The sequence below is a fragment of the Nomia melanderi genome, chromosome 1 (assembly GCF_051020985.1).
Source record: "Nomia melanderi isolate GNS246 chromosome 1, iyNomMela1, whole genome shotgun sequence".
Taxonomy (NCBI): domain Eukaryota; kingdom Metazoa; phylum Arthropoda; class Insecta; order Hymenoptera; family Halictidae; genus Nomia; species Nomia melanderi.
Genome location: NC_134999.1, coordinates 26193247 through 26216334, shown reverse-complemented (window position 1 = coordinate 26216334; position 23088 = coordinate 26193247). Strand labels below are relative to the sequence as shown.

General features: G+C 34.5%; 1 protein-coding gene across 7 annotated transcripts in view; it reads left to right on the top strand.

Annotated features, from left to right (window-relative positions):
* The window catches only part of LOC116430042 (uncharacterized), a 600329-nt gene that overhangs the window by 308986 nt on the left and 268255 nt on the right, over positions 1-23088 (top strand). Inside the window, exon 1 of one of the 7 annotated variants that reach the window (XM_076372495.1) lies at positions 17278-17643. The exons of the other annotated variants lie outside the window; for them this stretch is intronic. The gene's annotated coding sequence lies outside the window, so the exon portion shown is untranslated. Of the gene's footprint in view, positions 1-17277; positions 17644-23088 lie in introns of those variants that run through there. 7 annotated transcript variants of the gene reach the window in all.

The window sequence follows — 23088 nt, the reverse complement described above, 5'->3', positions numbered from 1 at the left end:
AGCCTTACCTGGCCGCTTAATGCGGCCAATGAAATTTCAGGGACGGTAATTGCCACGGTAATTACATAATTGTGTACGGCGGACTTTACGATCCGTTCGACTCGGTGAATTCGTAACGAAATAATCGCCCTATAAAAGCCGGCCCCCTGTAAACGCATTTACAGGGCCGGCGCCTGGGGAGAAGAGTTTCTCTCCGTGTTGATCGGTTCTTACATTGTTCCGCGAAAGCGCAGCCCTCCACCGTGTCCTCCCCCACTTGCCTTGAAACCGAGAACGGTGGAAGCCGTTGCACCGCGTCGAGTGGATTGGTTAGGACGCGATTGATTGAATTCGCTTGCTTGGCAAATACGGTGCTGGCAATTTCTGCCGCGTTGTTTTTATCTGGTTCCCGCCTCCGTCGGTTTGAATCCTCGTTGAACCGTGGCGGGTTCATTCGAATTTCATTAGGAACTTCATTGTGCACGGGTAAATTCGAGTGCGGGAATTGTCAGAAATCTGTATATTAACCCTTTAACCCTTTTAGTACTATGGACGCATATAGGGTAACGGTTCCTAACATGGAACACCTGATTTGAAAAGTTTATCGAAACGAGAGATATGGATTTTTTTAATGAAACCTGCATCAGAGCATGAAAAAGTTAATAAACATCCGTACGCTGGTCGATAACAGTGCAACAATTTTAATGTCTTCTAGACACTAATAAAATAAGATCAAAAACAGCGAGATTAAAAAATAGCTCCTATTATGGAACACCTACGTAATTTGTAAATGGATCTCATTTTTATCAGGAGAAATGAATATTTATGGAATTAAAAGGGATAAATAAATGAGTTGTCCACTTTTTGAACTTATATTATGTTAATTTTTTCCTTTCTTGTCTTTTATATACTGGATATATGAATAACACACCGGGGACCGCTATATTCTTCGTGAACACAATATATTGGACATTCCTTTTGTCATTATTATCATTTTTGTAATTGCCACCATAAAATGAAAATATAACATAGTAACATGTAACTTTTTTATTTTGACGTAAATAAATTTTAAATAGTGCCATCGTTCCATTTTTCCATGTTTAAGTGGGTACTGACATAAATAAAAATAAATAATTAGAAGAAAAAGAAATAAATGAACTTAATTTGATTCTACGTACCATTTTCATAAATTGAATACAATGTAACATAAAATCCTGCAATATTAAATTTGAAAGTAATTGTCATTTATTGTATAAAATCTTCCAAGTTCTTGATACTATACAGTCCACCTTCTGCCATCCGCAATTTCAACGTGATCCATATATTTTCTGTTAATAACATACCTCCAGTTCATCCTCCAACGTCGAGTGCATCAAGCGAATGCATAATACTCTATTCATGTACAAAAAGGCTCTAACTTGAGCGGCGTATCGCGCGATAAAATTATCATCATCCAACCATTTTACTGTTTCGTAATTAAATACCTATAAATAAATGGTTCGCAGCAGAATTAAGTTTTAATCGTCGTCGAATTATCACTGATCACTCATAGAATCCAACTATAATGCATACTATATGCAGAGCTGAGAACTAAAGGCGAGTTTTCAAAATGGATGTTATCTCGTATGCCTTTTTAATTTGTTTTGCTGGATCAATGTGATTATTGGTCTCAGTATCCACTTTTCCTTGGCGAACAATAAAATAATGTTTGTAAAATTATTTTTGTGACTTAAAGGAATTGTCTATTAAAAGAAGAGTAAATAGTAATTGAAAAATATATAGTTTTGCATAATAAGCAGTAGTTATCGAGTCGATAAATCTGTATTTCTGTGATCGGCAGATTGTTCAAATGTAAAGTTGCATATTGAAATTTATCGATTTTTCTGTTGTTTTATTCATTAAATATAGATTGAACATATCAACATGTTTCGTGAATATAAAGAAATAATTACCTAAATAATTACCAATTTTCGCATAAAACTGTAACAAATTTATATCCAAAATTTCCAACAAATTGCTAATCCACTATTAGTAAACTACAAATTTTTACGTATTTATGGGGAACTTGAAAATGCAAACTTGCACAGAATATATGAAATTTGACAAAATACATGAAATATCCAAACTATTTCGTAGCGTTTATTAAGAGAAACCATTTTCTTTCGTAATTCCGTTTTCCTAACAATACCCTTAAAAATTTGAAATTGCATAGAAACCCACAATCCAGTTACTAAATTTACAGTCCCTGATCAACAAATTTTCTAATAAAATACAGAGGACATTTTCTAAAATTGACTAACGAGAAATCGCATGTAAATTGAAGAACAAAACTAGTTTCTTTCAATACTTCACACATTGCAAAAGGAATGCAAAAGGTTAATACCAAGAGTTCATAAAAATAACTAAGCCTGAGTTATGAAAAATTAACACAACAAAACAACCAGCGAAGAATCAAATTGCTGATTAATTACTGATCCTCTCATCATGAGATGACATCAGTGGTGATCCTATTTTTTTTAAGGACTATACCAAATAAACAACAAGCGATGTAAAATTTCGTTATAATTATATAGACCCGTATATCACACGCGGTAATGGAGGAATTGTCAAAAATGGAACTGCATTCTTCCCGCAGCAAGATCCTCAATTAACGGGGATCGAAATAGTCAGCGCGCGGAGGAGTCCAGGCACGCGCACGGTCATTACCATGGAAAATGCCTTTCCATAAAACGAAGCGTGACAGCATTTCGAGTTACGAGCGCGTCGGTAATAATAGCCGGCCGTGGCGTAGATGTCGTCTAATCCGATTGATCGAGCGCTAAAGCGCGTTATTATCGCCTTACACATTCCATACTGTGGTGCCATTGCCGCCCCCTCAGACTCCCGCGTTGCGTATAGCGCGCTGGATGCGTACATATGCGTGCACGTACACGCGTTGCCCGTGCAGCGGACACGGCAGTCGATCCAACGACCACCCCCGTCCTGTCCATCCAAAACGCGTCCGCGTGCAATTCTGCCGACGCTGTCCCGTCTCCATGCGTCAAGAGGCTAGAGTGCTACCCGTGACACTCCGAGGACAATGATCCGAGGATTTTCGACGCTTGTTGGGGAAATATTATGTGGACTTGGTCGATCAGTAAGTTACCCACTTGCAACCCTTTAACCCTTTGTACTCGATTTATTTTCAATGTTGTTAGCTGTAAATTTGTATTTATTTTTAGGGAAGTGAATTGAAGTAATTTACAGCGGCAGAATTAAACGTTTTATATTTATTTTATTTATTATTATTATTATGAGATTTAAATTATAGACGTCATCTTAAAGCTTGAAATGATACTAATTTTTTCAACGATGAATTGTTTGTGTTTTCACATAAACATGTAATTCTTCTTTGCTTCGCTTTGGTTTTTTTAATTTAAATATATCCTCTCATTTTTTTATTTTATTGCGCGCAATGCGAGAGATTTCTCAAATTAAATTCCACAATTGACAGGTTAAACTCGATATGTTTGTAATGGAAATGTTGTATTCATTGCATAGTAGATACTTGCAAATGTCTTTGTACAGTCGTTATTAATTAGCCTCTATAATAATAAACAACTGTTCAATTTCAAATCACCTTTTTTGAGAATTTTTCTGTTTCTAGTAAAACGTAAATTCTGTTCGTCAGAAAATTTAATATAGAAACGTATCACAATGAACAAACGAAGCAAATATTAGAAAAATTAGTAATTATCTGAAAAATAATTTGATCGCTTAAGCGAAGCTCAGTTAACGTTGAAAATAATTTCAAAACAGTGTGAAAATAATAATATTATAATAGAATTACGTAATATTCACATTACTAACTGTTAAACATGTTCAATTCTCTTGAGTATAATACACAGAACGTGTTCAAATACGCGAACATAATTTCCACGGTGAATCGAGCGGACTCAAATAATGAAAAAAGTTCGTATATACAGTCGTCTCATTTAACCTTGTTTCCAGGTTACAAGCGTACTTGTATTTCAATAATCCTCATTATAACTGGAATTCGCAAACGAGTTGGAACCGGAACAAGAGACGGCCGTACAGTCATTTGAAACTTTCATTTTCTAATTTACATTATTACGTTGAACAATTCAGAAACGTGTTGCGCTGGATTCCTTATTTTCTTTTACCACGCATACAGAATATATTCTTTACTTTCTGAACATGAGGAATTACCGGCGGCGCGGATGGAAATATGTAAATACTTCTTTAAATCCAAATTCCCACGCATTACCATGGAATTCGACGGACCAGCTGCGCTGGAATTAAATTGCGTTCGGTTCAATGTCGGAAGCGATTCGGAATAATATCTATGTTTCAATTAAATTTAATAAAATCCCGACTTTTCCTCCCTTACTAACAAGTATCGTCGCATTTTTTAATGAAGTTTAAAAAATGACTTTACTATATTAACACAATAACTACCAGATGGATCAAAATGACCCATTCTTCATTCCTTCTTTCACAATTATTAAAAAGATACAAATGTTACTCGATAAAATCATTAAGTAACTTGATTTAGTAACATGCAAGTTGAGAGATAAGTCAACTGAAATCTCAATAAGCGCATTCTTATAATTCTTATAGTAAAATAACAAAAACTAAATTTCATTGTTCGATAGTGCTAGTGGTAAATTAACATTAAATGCGTTGTATATTCTATTCGAATATCTTTTATTGTCTTTTATTTTATCAGTTAGCAATATTTACTTGTACATTATAGTATAAACAGTATAAATAATATAATAATAATATAAGTATATTATAATAGAAAAAACAAAGTAATATAATGTAGTATAATACGAACGCTGTAAAAATTTAGATGAAAAGGTATCGGGAAAGAAATCATGAACCTTGCGTGTCATGGTTCAAAAACGCAGATTAAATATCGATTTCGTGTTAATGTAAGAAGCGATATCGCGTTAACGCTTGACTACGTTGTTTAAAAACGATGACTGTGTGTATTTGATGAAATTTCCTGAAATTAAAAGATAACAGTAGCGAATATTATAAGAAATACAGAATAATAATTTGGATTGGATCCGAGTGAAAATATTATTCGCGAATCCAGATTGAATTTTAATATTGATATTTTTCTCAATGTCATCTTCCTTCGTACTATTTTACTACGGTAAAATAGTAGTACAATTTTATTTTCGCTACAGCGAATTCTAGTATATTAATGTGAAGATAGGTGACCAATAATTGTAATTATAATTATAATTCACTGCAGGCAAAATGATATTTTATTATTATATTTATTGCAGTAAAATAGTATTGTACAAAGGAAGATGACATTGCGAGGAATATCATGTAGCAAAATTTACGTTAAAGAAACCGAAGCAATATTTAGTTTAGTTTATTGTAATATTGTGTATATCTAGTTATTTTTTAAATAATCCAATTTTTAGTAATATAATTTCCAGATGAAAGTTATGTTGTTTTATAATAAAACGAAGTTTATCAGTTTCTACAAATAGAAAGTTATTTTGGAAACTATTTCAAATCGTTCAGACTTTTTTTAGTACGCAACGTAACGAATTTTTTTACAAATCTATATATGTGTAATCCGGTTACACTGTCAGGTTTCCGTGTCGACGGACAGTTGACGGTGTTCGAGATCACTACTGAAAAGTCTGGAGCATGAGATTTTCGTCTGGAAATGTGTATTAATACATGAAATTATTGTAAATAAATTATTACAAAAAAATGTTCGATGTCTTATTAATCTGAAGATAAAATATTAATTACTGCATGAACCATAAATAAAGCGACAGAAAATCAAAAGCAAATTTACAATACTTGTATTTGTTACTACTTATTATTAAAACAATTTGATCAATTCTGGTCATACACGTATGAACTCAATTTTTGTGTGCAGTAACTTTTACATCACATATTTCATAAATTGTATAATTATGAAGTACACAAAATTTATAAAATTAAAAATTAAACACGTAAATCGTTAATTTATGATTAACAGTAATCGATGTACCTACTGGTACTCGCCAAGAAAAGGTAAACAAGTATACAGTTATAACAAAGTTAACTAAATATTTTTGCAGTGTATCAATCCGACAATTTTCCGTTCTCGTGTGCTCAGAAAATTTCATTTCTTTTCCTCCAGAAAAAGGAAATCTACGAACTTCTTATCTGCCAGCACGATACCTGTTCGTTACGCACGTTAATGAACCCTAAATCCTACAGGTCTAATTAGCAAAGTATTCAAATAGAATTTCCTGCTCTTGATCTAAACGACTGTTTTATATCCTATTAATTGTCTTCGTGTCGTCTTCAGTTTCAATTAATCGTATGTTTTTCATTAGATGCATACTTTGCTAAATCACTCTTTATCGACACATTCTTCGTACACAAGTAATATAGGTAACATAGTATTTGTTTCAAGAGTAAACAACATTTTTCGAGTTCGTCAATATATTCTAAATGTACGTTTACTGGAAAATCCTGTTATTTTTCTACTTGTATTTTATTATATCTGAAACAATTTTTTACTCAAAACATTAATATACTTTTATACTGGAAATTAACATTAGTCTATACATCAAACATTATACAGATGTTCTAAATAATCAGCGTGTTATGAGTTCGGATTAAGCTCCACGGATATTTCTCAAGGCCCAAATTGATGCTCGCCTCTTTTTTCTTTAATTCAGTAGTCCGTATTATACACATTAATTAAAATGCAGACAAACGTGCACGTTTCCTCTTCGTTTACCGTATACACACGAATTTCGTGTGTCCATTTAATATTAATTAATGCGCGTGTCCCGAAAACGTGGCATCGTATATTTTTCGATAGATACGAGTTCGCGCGCGAAATTGCTTTCGACATTGCCCGGAAACGTGAAATTCCTATTATATTGTTCGATGTTTGTAGAATTTATTGATGACAAGCGGAATGCTTGATGAACCGTGCGACTTGACGTATTCGCGAGAAACTTGCGCGTTCGAAAGGATATTCATCGATCACTGTGCGCAATCAACGTGTTCGCGGTTGTCGAATGTGCGGTAGGAGGAATTGTCAGAGAGGGCGAGTTCAATTTGAAGTGATAAAAGTAGTTGACGGTAACTGCGGAAGAAACCTTGAAACTTCGGGATTTTCGTAATGAAAAATTGGTGCCATGGCATAGTTTTCTCCTTCCATCCTTGCATACATCCCTGAAACCTCAAGTTTTCTTTCTATGAAACTCGATACGCGATACGTAAATTGCATACATTTTACCAATTCTGTACATTTCATTCATGTACATTTCATCTCAACGTGTACTTAATGATTCTAATGATTTTCGAGATTTATATTATCCCTTAATATTGAAAATCTTCGCAAATGTAAACATCTTTTAAACGTTGAAATTTACATTTCCTGTACTTAATTAGAGACTTTCGAATAATAAAAAATTTTACTTAATTTAAAGATGGTTTTAAATAATGAAGGACACTAATATTCTCATTTGTAATTGTTTGCATATTTCGATATCATATGAGTGCCTTGAGTTTCAATGTTTCATATCTTTATATGGCCTAAGTGCATCCAAGTGACTGCAGTGGAAGAAAATGTCTAGCATTGCATATACACCAGTTACAACGCATGTTGGAAGAATTGTTGTACATCTGAAACGATATATGGGATGTTTATCATATTGAAAAATTCGGAAGAAAAAGATTCCATATTGAATTTAAGTGATTGTTTACGCCTATGTTGATATACAGAACTACAGCAAGCGAATAAAAGAGAAGATAAAATTGCCGTACTTTTTACTATTACTTCTTCTTAGTGTCTCAGTGGCTTTTCTTGGTTTTATGAAAGAAAAATATAACAGCAGTCCAATTCATTCTACGAATGAACAAATAAACCGAAGTATATAACTATACTCGGCTAATATAGTGTCACAGCTTTTGATGTATTCATTTACGTCAATTTATATACACGTATATAAATCACTATTATAAATTATAATTAATTATAATCTATGGAGTTGAATGCAAATTAAAATTGACTCTCTTATAAATTACAATCGATTCCCTTATAAATCACAATTGACTCTACATTACAAACAGCATTTCCATTAATTACAATCGATTATCCATTACGATCGACTGGCAAATCGAGAAATCTTGATTCCATTCCAACACAAACGCGTTAAACTGAAAAGCTGATCACCGAGTAGAACGGTGTTAATATTCAATTACAGAGTTACAAAAACGCTTTATCAACTGTCTCGATAGATCAAACAGTGCGTCGGGATAGTTGCCCGGCATGCGTGGTACATTGTTCGCGAATCAACGGCCGCTGCCATTACTACCGTCCGACTGTGATAATCGATGTGACGCGGATGCACGCCGCAAGCGCCGACAGAAAATACGGGCCCATGATACTCTAACAGCTAATACTGGATTAAGTATTCCCCTTTTGATTGAAATCGGTTGAGTCCGCAGCCGCCGCATAAATTAGTTGGCCCCGGGGTCGTGCGCGCAAACGAAAATTATATAGGATAGGGTATTATCGGCGTATGAATTTAAACTCGTCGGATATTAACGGGTCCAGCCCATCGAAAATTCGGTTTCGGTTAAATACGACTTAGGGTATTGTGTTTATAAAGTTGTTAATTATAGACGCGTGGATTAATCGAACGACAAAACGGCGGGCAACGTAAGCGGCGAGCTAGATAATTCGCCGGGATTATTCGCGGTATGCGACCGGACACTATTCCCGTACCGATCTACGCACGAAATAAAACTCCAGGAAAAGAAGAGAAATCAAAATTAAATCCCACCGCCGTTCTGTTTTTCATACAAACATTCAATATTTGGGCTTGCGGAATTGTCACGGATCTCGAAATACATACGTCCGAAGCTGTCGGTGTCATCGATATGCTGACTCTCGGAAAACATCCAGGACACTAAAAATTTATCGGCAAAATCGTGGGAGAGGATGAACGGGAATGGACGTGCAAAAGGCAGACGTAAATGTAACGGTAAACTCGCTTCTAATTGGAAATTACTTAACCCTTTCCGGTCAAAGTTCGGCTATGACCCGGCAAGGCACTTTGGCCGTTGAGGACGAGGACGTATCGCCTGGCTCACAAGGAGGGAGTAATGTCTGCGGGTCACCGATTTTGCTGAAACTTCGTATATTGATGAATATCAACTATTATAGGAAATGATAATACTCAGATAAACTTTTTAGACAAATGTTATTAAAGTTTTATTAGAAGCATATTTTACTACCTGAATAAGTACATCAGTAGAAGCTGAAATGGCGTGGCGGTTGCATGCAATTTTTGCGTTAAGGAAAGAAAAGAATCGAGGGGTGAACCCACCATACAGGCATTAAACCAAGCTAATGTTTAAACATATATACTTTTGTAAGTAAGTTTCTTCTGCTGCTCTCCTACAAAAAAGTAATTATTTTATTATATTAGATTACCGCAAATGTACAAAAATATATTAATAAGATTACACACAAATTAGACTGAACATACCAGTAGATTGAGGTCTAGAGACTGAGCAGGTGGTACAATATGTGTATATTAGAATAGTCATTAAGTACCTTTATATACAGGGTGTCCAGCGACTCGTGGTCAATCAATTAGGAGGTCATTCTACGTGTAAAAATGAGTCGGAAAAATAGAATAAAAGTTTTTCCTTTGAGTCTTCGTTTTCGAGAAGATCGAGGTCGAAAATTTACTCGGTACGTGTACACTCGGTACATGTTGACTTTGTGCATCTCACTATACACTCCTGTTTTGATTCTTATTTGTATTTAAAGATATAGTAATGACCTCGGTTGATAGTTTATCGTGTGTGCTATTCTATTAGCGGTATAATTATTCAGTATCTAACAGTTTCTTAATATGGCAGCTTATTTGAATAGTGGGTATACGGATATGATTCTCGCACTTGAAACTACTTACCTACTTTTTACTTACATGCATTTTATGCGCATTCAATCAGTTCGTCGATTGTATTCGGTGAAGCTGTATGTTGTAAGGACTGTATAAAATCAGAAACAATTTTTGAAGCAAACCATTAAGCTGGTTAAGTGGCAGTTGCTTTGATTTCGAACCTCTTCTTTGCAATTCAACACAATTTTAATCAAAATTCGTCCTTTTGTAAGAACAACGGGTGTCACTTTAATTTGTCTAAAATACGCGGTTTTTCCTGTCAATTACTATTGATATATACAAAACTCACGTATTTCTGCGTCATTTGTTTATTAGTTGCCTAGCAACCACATATTTAGTAATAAAAACAAAAAAAGATCAAGATAATATTACTTTCGTTAACCTCACATTTTTTAAGAAATGTACATTTTATAATAATATAAATATATTTTCGGACTCAGGAAGTAATTTATAATTTTTTAGTTTACAGTTTATAACGTCAGACGTTCGAATGCTTCATCAACCGAGCTCTTCTTTCAGCTATCTTATCGTACTGTTTCATATATTTATAATTTATATTTATTCATTTATTTATTTACTTGTTTATTACCAATTAAGCGCTACGACTAATCGGGTAGTCTACTTTCAGAGTGCTCTGACCGGAAAGGGTTAAAGTTGGTCTTTCGCGGCGTTGGGGAACTAGTTTCAATCGAGTCGGAAGAAAAACAGTGCGCGACAGACGATCGGTTCGAGTTAAAACTCAATCTGACTCCGTCGCTGCCTATGCCTCGGATGCATCTAGCTGGATTCAGGTTAACGAAAACTAGAAAGAATCCGAAATGTTCGGTATTTTATTGGGTATTCCGTATATCTATTCGTGTTTACGTTTCATTTCCTTATATTAATTTCTTATAATTCAGGCTGAATTTATTTGCTTAACTCTTGATTTTAATCGTTTACACTCCACAGGTGCCTCAGTCGCTAATTGATTTGATACAGCTAATTGTAAAGTTTGATATTTACTATTAAACTTTGTATAAGGCATCAATATGTGAAATATTGAGATAAAATAGGTTTGTTCCTCAATTTATGTGCGATTCGCATCAAGTCAGTTTCAGAAAATGTCGTCTGTATCTCATCCGAAAATGTTGAATATTTCCAGTGAAACACTTGTGGTGTACAAAAGCTTAACACTACGACGAAGAATTGATTATTGAATTACTTTTTGGAGTTCTGATACCACGATTACTGCGAAAAATGTAGCGCAGAAACTATGGTGGGCCTTATTTTTTGATATGGGATTGTAACACTAAACTTTACTTTTCCATTCTTATCTTGTAGTATATAATTTAAATGCAATTTTTCTTTTGCAAGTAGTTATCCATAATATTAATAATAGTGATACATGATATCACTACGATATAAAATGTAACGTATTGTTATTTTATATTATAATATTTTATTCTGTCGCAGGTATAAACATATCCTAGTGCGTATAAGCTCGACGTTGCTTTTGATCGATTGTATGCAATCTCTACAATGACACTCGTTTATCCAGATTGCTCCCTTCTTTCGGCAATTACTTCGTAACTGTTGAATTTAGAGCACTTCAGTTGTAGATGAACATATTGTAGCGGATTTCATTCTAAATATCTGTTTTTAGCAATCGATGTCGGTTTAAATCACTATTCATAAATGTACGTACTTGTTCCTTTGATTACGTAAATTCCAAATAATTGATGCATCTATCTCTTGAATAATGGATATAAAAAATTGTTAGCTTTTGTACACCATGTGTTCCATGTGGAAAAAAGAAGTTGAAAAATTAATATTTGCTAATATTCTCATCACTTAGTATCAATATTTCTGATGTTACCTTTACTCAGTGTAAGAGCTGTTAGAACAACAGTTTATTTTATCATTTATTCCGTCCACGATTCGTAGTTTTAATTATTTTAGTTATAAAATAGAGTTTCGCGGTATATATTTTATCTTAGCAAAAATAATCGGTGATAATATTCATCACATAACTGAAGAAAAATGGAGATAACCAACGAGGAAATATGCAAATTGTACACAACAACTACAATTTATGTTACAATTTTTGTGGCACACTTGCATTTCAAGTACATTTAAAAATTATGATAGTAATAAACTACTGTTTATATTTATGCTACTTATTATGTTAAGGTTGCGCCAACGCAATATTTCTTTCTTTTAAAGCATGAAAATATAAAATTTTTAAATACGTTAAAACGCGTTTCTTAGACATTACGTAAAATTGGTTATAATTTTTAAAATATTTGATCACCTTTCACTTGTACCTTTCGTAACAGGCAAAAAATGGGTAAAAAATGGAAGATATTATTTCCAAAAATTCGCATGCTTTATAGTCATCCAAGAGCTAGAATTTTGCGAATGATGGATGTGCACAGGCGTTGCTGAAGTTATCCGAATGCTTCATTACTCAAACTGCCCAATTCTAGGTGGAAGTAGGTAGATCCGGATCCGAAAATTTTTATCCGCCCGAACTCGCCCGGATGGTCGAGGTGGTTACCCGAACTAGCCCGATTTTATCTGAAATCGGGCGCCCTGATCCCCGGATCTCCGCTCGCTTCTAAGTTACCACTCTCTGTAATTGCGACCATTACTTACTTCTTTTTCGCATTTTAAGTTTCCATTTCAACGCTATTAACACGTTGACCGCCGCATCGCTCATGTACAGGTGACACGTCTGTTTGTATATATTTAAAAATGAGTTGTTAGAAATATTCAAAACACGCGCCAAACTTCAAAACATTCATTATTTGTTTTACAACCGATACATTTTTTTGTTTAGTATCGATTTGTATCTTGTTCCTTGTACTAGTTGAATGTAATTTATATGTTTACAATATTTACTTCTTTGCTTCGAATGTATAAGTAATTTAATGAGTACCAATTAGTCGTATTAATTATACCTACTATAGACTGAATAATATTTTGTGTTTCACACTCCGTTGAGGAACATATTATTATAAATGTCACATATAATGTGACTCCATGTAATGCATCTGACAGACACTGAAGTTCTGAATTAATAACATCAAATATTTCACTTCTCTTTTACATTTTCTGTGGTATTATTCTTAATCAGATAATATGTTGTAAATATTACCTTTTTTAGTGCAGTGTGAGATTAGTACATACATTTCAAAAATAAGGGAGACATATGTTTTTTTATTTTTTACAATTATTTTAAATGCACTCTCTGTTCCAGGAAAGTTTGATATCAATATGAGTTACAAAGCTCGTTCGTTACTGGGCACTATGATTCGTTTGTCGAGACGAGTCAGTAGGGATACACAAAATACTCGCGTGACAGATGCAACTGTTCCACTTATTGCCTAGGAAACGTTAGCCAACTGCTGAAGTAGTGGAATGACCTCGTATCATTTCCTAAAACACATTGAATCATCGCTGTGTCCCGTAAACCTGTCAGCAACGATTAATTGTTTCGTTGTTTATATCCATAATAACGGCGATTAATTCTATGGTACAGTGAATAATTGAATTTCCGCTGAAGCAAAGCTTCCTGCTTCATATTTAGACTATGGATTATTCGAGTTTATGGCCTACACGAAAGCACAAAACAACAAAATTTGTTTGTATTCTAACTCATTTTCCTCAATATTTAAATTTTATTTTTTATTTCAGGTATTTATTTTTCAATAAACAATTCTCTTAAAACTGAAAATATAGTATCGTAAGATTACAGCTTACGATAAAAACGACGAATAAAAACAATTTCTATTCAAATCTACATCTTTCCAATTACTTTCTAACAATACGAACACACCGCGCGCACTTACCGACATTCACCAACTCGCCTCTCCGAACGAATTTTCCGACAAGCGTCGTTTCGACTGAAAGATTTGTTGCCGTTGAACGATCAAAAACATCAGGGAGGATTTAATTAAAATAGACCGGTAATTGTTTGGTCAATACACTTCAAGGTATTGTAATGTGGTCGATCTTCCTTCCCTTTCAGCCAGGCCAGGTTTTCATCAGCGTCCCCGGACTGCTCATTTTCCCGCGTCTCCGGCATTGACCCCGGTTTATCAAGGAAAAAAGGCAAGAAAAAGAAGCTACAAACTAAGACGTCCACCCCTTTACAAGTAGAATCGACTTCTAAACGGTGCTCCACGAGAATCTGCCGGCCGCATTACTCATTGTTCTACCTTGACCGTCTAGGCGTCCTCTATTATATAGCATGGCCGGCGGCCGGATCCGGCAGACAACGACCACCACAAAGATCCGCTTTAAGGAGCGGGGAGTCGGTGGGCGCTGGCGAAACGAAAAATTGGTTTTCGGTTAAATTACGACAGTGTCGTGATTCATGCACCACCACGAAGGAAGTTGAGTCTCTAGCCCGGCCTCGGAGGGAGAGGGTTCGAAATGTAAACGGATCTTATCTCGGTCGATGAAGCACGCCGTTCGATATTCCGATACATCGGCATCGCCGCTAGGCTCCAAGGGTATCGGGGAGCCCCGGCATAATGGAATTCCTCGTTATATAAATTTCGGTGCACATTTTTCTGGCACCCATCGATCTAGCCCGGGTCTTCCATTTTCCCCGACTTTTCTCTTTTAAAGTCGACGTATGTATGTACGTACGTATGTATAGTCGGCGTACGGCCGCAATGGCCGCTCCCAATCCGCCTGGTACGTTCGGTAGGCCGCTTCAGCCTCCCTACCCGGTCACTCCCGCGTTTTATTCGCAGACCGGCACGACGCGGGGACTCTATTCCTCAAACGTTTTTCGAGGATCCAGCCGGAAGAAAACGAAATTCCATCGATAACTGGCGGAATCCGGCGTCGTCGTCGTTTCTTTAAATGATTTTATCTCGCCCGAACAAAATGCCCGGGAGCCGATAAAAAGGGATCCACCGTCGATTAACTTCCGCTTCGCTTTTGCCCGACCGTTCGCGACCCCGGCCGAATGGTAGCCGATCATCTCGAATGGTACTTAGGCGAGACCTCGAGTACCCGGATATCCGCGGGACCGAATATCTGAATGGTGACGTCAATGGTTATCTGCGATATGGTTGTTCCGATACGATCGGGATGAGACCTGTAAAACGGCAATCGTATTCGATTCGTATAGAACACAGTATATAAGAACAGGTACAAAGAGATCCTTCAAAGAATCGATTTCCTTTAAGAGGCGAGCGCTTCGAGTTTCTTTCGGAAAATGTTAATGCGATTGGGTTTCTGTGACTTGTTAGTTGAGTGAATTAGTATTGTGTAATTGAATAGTTTGTTGACTCGTGTGACGCTGTCTGGTTACTTGTGTAATTGCTTACACTTTCGATTGAAATATTTTCTAAGTTATTGTAGAAACAATGTGACACTATTTTCCATTAATTTTTTCTGGATTATATTATACGACCGCGAATTTTATGCATTTATAGCATTTATACATATATTAAATATGTTTAAAGGAATAATTTTGCTGAAAGTTTTTGTATTATAGAATGAATAAATTAGATATGTTAAAATCCGATATAGTTAGCTGAAAAAACATGGTTCATTCATTTATATATTTAATACATAAACTGTTATTATATTTGAACAAGTTTAAAGTTAAAAAAATTATATCTTCCTTTAGCCGAGTTATAAATAGTGAAAACCAAATAATAACCCACAGTTTAATAGATATGATTTACAATCGTTTAAAAAATATAATAAATAGGAAAGTTTTATCAACAAATTTATACTGCAAACTAGGAAGTCTGCCAATACTTGTATTTTGTAGAACACAAATTTATATCATTTTTTGCATTGTTTATTTTTATTGTGTACCTATAAAACGATAATAAATAACGATAAATTTAAATTTTTTCATTGAAGTTTAACTTCATAATAAAATTAAACAAAGAATCGTACATTTAACACATAATTTTACTGGAAAATTTGTTCCGCGCCAATACGTTTGTTCGTGAGTGCATATTGTAAAACAAATACAATTTCTGTTCGAATAATTACGGCATACATATAAAGCTGTAAACATAAAACAAATAGATACTTGATTGTATTCGTGTAACGAAACATCCTCTTATACAATTGAGCAACACATCATTAATCGCTGAAACGTTGCAAAATTATAAATATTAATTCCAACTACCGACCTCATAAACTTTTGACATACATATAACTTCAATATTTATTCTTTTTTAAATATAAATTAGATATTACTTTTCTATGATCAATCGTTCACCTTTCGAGTAAACGTAGACATAGGATTAGCATAAAAAACTCTTCTGTTCTTAAACAAATATTAACAATAAAGTAGTAGTATTGATCATAGTTAAGAAATAAATCACAGGGCGAGGAATTAAGCTGCTTATGTATGTTATTTATGAAAAGATATAGGTGAATACCATTGTATTAGTCTCGATGTAACATTTATGGCAACATGGAGATATTTTTGTAAATAGTTTCTGTTATAATGTTCGAACGAAAAAAAGATCGGAGGACTAAATTAAACTGAAGAGCTTCAACGCATATCGTAAGACAGCTGCAGCTGTTAACGTGCCCAAAACTACATTGGACAGGAAAGTGGTTCTCTATCGAGGAAATCCTCAATAGCAGTTCAAGAACAGTTTGCAACCTTTACAAACTGCCTGTATTGCCTCATTCGTACAAGAGAAGGATTTAATATCGTATGAAATGGAAAGTCCATTATCTAGAGTAACTACAACCGATTTGGCAGGAATAGAAACAATAAGCAGATGTTTTGTTTTATATACGTACAAAGCAAGAAAAGACTTTGACACCATATTTAATTGCTTGCCTTACAATATCGAGTCAAATTCGTAAAGAAGTTTTCACATAAAATTTAATAACTATAAATATTATTCCTTTATTTTCAGTTAATATGAAATACTATTTTTGTCGTATCAAATACCCAATAATTAAAGTAACTTATTATAAACATAAAAGCTCTCATTCTTTTAATTAATTATTATCGCATAATACACTAATGTTAGTAAGTACAGCTGCAAAAGAAATTGCCAGGGATTACAATTATTCTTCTATTACAATTATTGTGTTAAATTCTACAAATTTAGCATATTAATATATTTATATAAATAAATCTTGATGCTATATATACATTAATAAATATAATATTTTAGAGTAAATATTTTGTTAGTCTTCTCTCACTTTCTCCTACTTCTTCGTCTTTTGTTGCGTGCCTCTCGTGCAGACTCAGATGCGTCGATCAGGGTCGATCTCCCGCATCGATAGATGGCGCTGTAGTCAAACGATCGCGTTGCGTTGGTGTGCGCCGCCATGGACCCGTTACTTGGAACGCGGTTCTCGTGGGGTACGCTTGTTTACGTCCAAGAAAGTGCCGATTTTAGTGGATATATTTAGTACCTTTTCATTTCAAGTCCGCCGACTATTGTTTACCGCTTAAAATTCAGTGTTCACGTGCTTTAAAAGGAGTAAATTCCGGTGGAAGTTGGTCAAGTTAATTCATTCTACAAATTAGGCCGTATGAGAGATGACAAAATTCGGTCCTGGCGCATCTTACAGTGAACAACAGTGTTTCCAGTGAGTGCCTTTTGTTCGAAGTTAAGTTCGTTTCTAAAGTGAGTGCAGTGGATAATGAGTGTAGTGGAACACTTTAGTTTAAGTTACGTGCAACTGTTGATTTCCATCAATTTGGGAGAGGCTCACGGTGAGAACTTATTATAATTATATCATTAAATGTTTGGAGGCGCCCTGACTTGGCGACAGCGCTCGAAATTCAAGAAATTTTTATGTATTAAGTTGTACAATAATATACAAGTAAGGACTAGTGCAAGTGGACGTCAATGTTTACTGCTTGGTTGGGATTAATAACTCGGACGTCGTGAAATTTAATTTTCTCCTGAAGCGACACTTGATTTTTTAATTCTCCCCGCTAATCGAATGGTCGAACTGAATTTTGTGCGTGAGAGGTTTAAAAAGCAGGAGAAGATGTGTTTACTTAATATTTGTAATCATTTTTTGGTTGGAATAATATTTAGAATTTTACTTAAATAACTTTTGGAGTTAATGATTGTGTTTTCTCCGAATTAAAGGTTTTGTTTACATATTCGTGTTTTAAGTTGATAATTATGTATAGGTTTGGAAATTCGAGTCGAATTTTTTACTCAGTGGAAAATTTTTAAAGAGAACGTTATTTACCGTGTCAATTCAGAGAAAAAATTCAGTATTTTAATCAAAATACTTAATAGGTTGGAAGTACGTACGTACAAAATATAAAAAATAATATTTTGATATTAGAAATATTAATATGAATTTTTGAACATTTAAAAATAAATATATTAAGGTTATGAAAGAAAAGCATATTATTCTTTACAATTATGTATTATTCAATACATGATTTCATTGAAATAATTATATATTGCAGCCCTTTAGAAAATACTTGATTTTAGTTTTATGATTAAGTCGTTAAAAATAATCTTAGTACACACTCCATAAATATCATAAATGTAATTAATCCTGTTATTTTCGAGTTAGTTCCAACATTATTGCTAAAGTATGAGTAATGATTACCAAGGGTTGATGAATTTAAGTATAATACAATACTTGTTTTTAATTCATCGCCTTAAAATATCTTTTCAAACTCATGATCGAAATGTCAAATACTTCAACCAACAGAAAGGTTGCTCAATTTTCTTTGAGTTCATATTAAATATATTTTTTTACATGTACATGACCATAAAGTATTTCTGTCCAGCTTATTTGTAAAAGAAATCACATGGCAACGAGTTAATGAAGTTTATCAAAACACACGGAACCAGAAATGAAGTTTAATTAACGGAAGGTATAAAATTTTTAAATAAAATATTAAACTAATACTGTTTAATATGAACTTAATTACTAAATTCACATATTTATTATATACATAAACTATATAATTTATATATGTAGGACATACTTATTAAAATTAACACATTTTTTCTAGAAACAAATATTACTCAGTAACGTTACTCTTATAGAAACGAGGTTCGGTTTTGATAGAAATTTATTATATAATAATTATAGAAATATTATACATCAATTATAGTCTTTCCATTAATTCCATCCTATTAAAAAGTTGAATTACACTCTTCACCAAATCGATAGAAGCATTACTATCGATCAAGTTTGAGAAAGCAATCGATAGTTCAGAATTCAGAAAGGCAATAAAACAATTCCAAAAATACGAATTAATTATTAATCTTGCCACTAATTCCAACACAACCCAGAATCACGGTAAACAAGATTACTTTCTCGGGACACCATGTTTACAGCTTTTCACGCGGCCGACCGCTCAACGCCGTTCAACGCCGCTCAACGCCGAACGAGCCCGCATCCCTCAAACTTTCATGCGCTGAAACTTTCCTGAACACCCCTTGAATACTTAAGCGATACGTTTCGCGGAACTTAAACTCGCCGAATATAAAGATGATATTCGCAAACATCGATTCCCCGCGAAATTCGATTACCCGTTCCGCGGAGACCTTGTTTCTTCGCCGTGTCCCGCGAAAGCAGAGACGTAAGGAAGCGACAGCGACAAAACAATCAGGGGTATCAGCGAGCGGTGATAGAATTTCAGGCGAGCGCTCGCAGCGCGCGCGTGTCTGTTTCGAAATTTATTGGCTGAATGTGCAAATGCTGGGAGCTGCGAGCCGGGGCCCGACCGCGAAAAAATACACACAGGCGAAAAGGAATAATCAACGAGAACGGAATTGCATCTCGCGCAACGGTTATTCCGTTGCCCGCGCGCTATTTTTCTTTGCGTTCTTTCCCCTGTCATCCGGATCCATACACCCCCGCAAACATAGACAGATGTCGCTTTGTAACTTCGCGTTCGCCTATCGGCGAATTTATTGACTTTTTTATCGGCCCGGTCTTGTGACGCGTTCCTCTATTATGTATCGCTCCTTTTTATTGGCCGCGGCGGCCTTTCATGTTTCCCCGATTTTCCCTGATTGTGTACACCGAAATCCATCCGCCGATGTAATTTTCAATCGTCTTTGAATGGGCCGGGCTTGAATGGTGGATAAGGTGAAACTTTCATTTGACTAGTGCCGTCAAAACGTAGCACATGCGCGCGTCGCGATTTAAATCTATTATGCTCGTTCGCGGTGAATTCAATCTACCACACGGCGCCTTCGAATTTTCACGGGCTGCGGACCTTTTTCGCGGGTTTTAATTGTTCCGCCGATTCGTGTGCTTCTCGTATGACGATCGTTTTTTATCGCTGCCCCCCTGTACGGAGAAATGTAATTTTATATTATTGTTCTCGGAGTTTAACTTACTCGTATGACGTACCAGTGTAAATTGGTTTCACGTAGATAACGTATTCTGCGACCGTCGGGCAACTTCCTTCATGTACCGACTCAATCGTTATATTACTGAATTATTCTAAATGAGTTATACAATTTTTTGATCAGTCCATTCAATGGAAACGTTCGAAACTTGGGTTTATTTAATATTAATACAGTTGAATATTGATGTAAAAAATATCTAATTTTTCAATTTCTTTTTCTTTTAATTTGTTCTTTATGGTATACAATATTTTTATTCTTGTCAGTTTTTCAGTTTGTTATTTGTGGCATATATATTTGCCGAGGAACGTGTCTGTTTTGCTCTATGAGATTATAAAGGTTGAAAGACCGTATTTCGATTTAATTCGTGAAATTGAATTGCACCTCTTTTTCAGCGGGTAGTTTTTAACTTTTTTTTAATTATATATTTTGGTTATTAGATTACAACATTTTTAGACGTTGCAAAACTCTGCTTGAGTTGAATTATATTATATAAGATTTCGTATAACGAAATCAACGTCAGCGGACTTTTTTAAACAAGAATTTTCTAAATGTAAAAATGCTATCAGATGGAATCGGAAGGGAGAAAATGCTGAATGCGCTTGAATAAATTGCGAGCGTTGTATTGATTTTGCAATACGTTTGAAATGAAATTCGAGAAGCATAACAAAGAACGGTATATACAAAATATGTATATGATTTAGAAATACGTACGTCGGAAATGGAAAATTGGTCAAAATGTTCGAAGTAAATTCGTAAGAATTGTGTGGACCTTAAGAAAATTTATAAATGTACAAAAATAACGAGTCGTAGCATTTAATAAATCAAAACGTTTGTAAGTAATGATAGCAGTATCTCTTTCGTGCTTTGAAATATTTTACCGATAGTTGATACTCTCGTTTTGGTGTCAAAAAACAGAAATTCAATTTGATTTATTATTCCAATGATTGCATTTATTTTTTATTTTTGGCTGATTTAATTTAGCAATTTATTATGAAAAGTAATAATAATCTTTAGTATATCGAGCGATCACATTAAAAATAATACAGAAAACAAAATCGATATCAAGATTTTAGATAAACAGTTCCAGTGTCGTTTCACTTTAAAATATCTTATCAGCAATTAATTACTATATTTTGCCTTCAATTAAGAAAATCCAATTGATTTGATTTACTGAAAAGAATCGTTAAATTCAACTTAAGACAATTCTATTACTCCAACATACAAAATAGAAGTAACTTAATAAATTAATCGATTGTATTTAAAACGAACAAATTCGATATAATAGTTTTAAATGAATAAAATCATCGACCATTGATTAATACATTTTGCTTTCAATCGACAGGAAAATTCAGTCGATTTGAATCTTTGAAAAAGAATTGTATTCAACGCAAGACTATTCTATTATTCCAGCCTAAAAAATGGAGGTAATTTTTCATATATTGAATGGTCACGCTTAAAAGAAAAAAGGGAAAACAAGTTCCATATAAAAGTTTTAGACGAGCCAAAAGCTTCCAACGAATTGAATATTTCAGCCGAGGGTTGTTCCTTCCCCCAACCCTCTAAACGACTTCTGGGCAAAGGTGAGGCACAGAATCGATGCCTACTGCGAGGTCCTTTTGTAGAAAGGAAAAGAATCGACCGTCGGATTGTTGGTTTGCCGGGCGGCTGGTCCACCAGGTGCACTGACCGACCGGCCGGCCGGGGAATTCTTTTTCCCGAAACCTAATATTCGAAAGTGACCGTCGCCTATGAGCCCACCTGACGAAATGGACCGTTCTCCGCCACGCTAGAAACCCAAAATGCAGCATAATACGAAAGCTGTGCGTGCAGAGGCGCGAGGACGACAGCTATTCTACAGCTTGAGTCGTAAATCATTTCGAATATTTCTCTATTTTTCTTTTTTTCTGGATCTTCAAAGTACCCTTCTCCAAGAGACGACAGTCGCTATATGTGCCATTAATCTTGAAAGTGGACTAAGTCATATACTTTTAGTTACGAGATATTTGAAGGTTTGTGTTTGAATAAATTGAAAAATATTTGTATAGTATGTTACAAAATATTTCAGAAGATATTTAGTCTTGAAAAATAAGAATTTATTATGAGTGTGTAATGTTGTGTGTAAAATTATAGGGAAATGTGATTATCGATACTTGAAATGTCGATATATGGGTCTTATTTGCGTTAAAACATTTGGTTAAAGATTTTCGTTTATCGTTAGGTGTGAATAGTGTTGTAAATTTTCTTGTATTCAGTACTAGCTTGAAGATAAAGATATAAATTGGAATTTTGAGTAAATTCAATGATAATAAATGGTTCGTGAAGTTTATCATTAATTATGCAATGTAATGTACGTATTCAGTGTGACAGAAATTAATTATATAAATGAAAAATATGTTGGCAACTGCGTGAAGTTGTGGATTAAGAAGGGACGAGTAAAAAATTTCTTTAGAAATGTCTATTAAAACGTAATTTTACGATACTATTGAATTTATCTTCGAACAGAATTGATTTACAGTAAATTTCATATTAAATTAAGCAGTTTACATCTGTTCATTGTCAAGGTTGGTGCATGTAAGGAACGATGTAATACAACCCGTCTGAATTCCAATTTTTTTGTCGCATTAGTGTCACCATTTGCGGTTTCACGTTACCGTACAATACGATTACATTCTTCTCATTCACGAGCGTTACTTTTTCTTTTTTTCATTTACCTTCTGCTTCTTGTGAAGCAAAAATTCAATTATCTGCTTACAGTAATAGCTTCATTATTAAATTGCGAATATTTATGCGAGTTTACAATTTTTGATGTCTCTTTATAA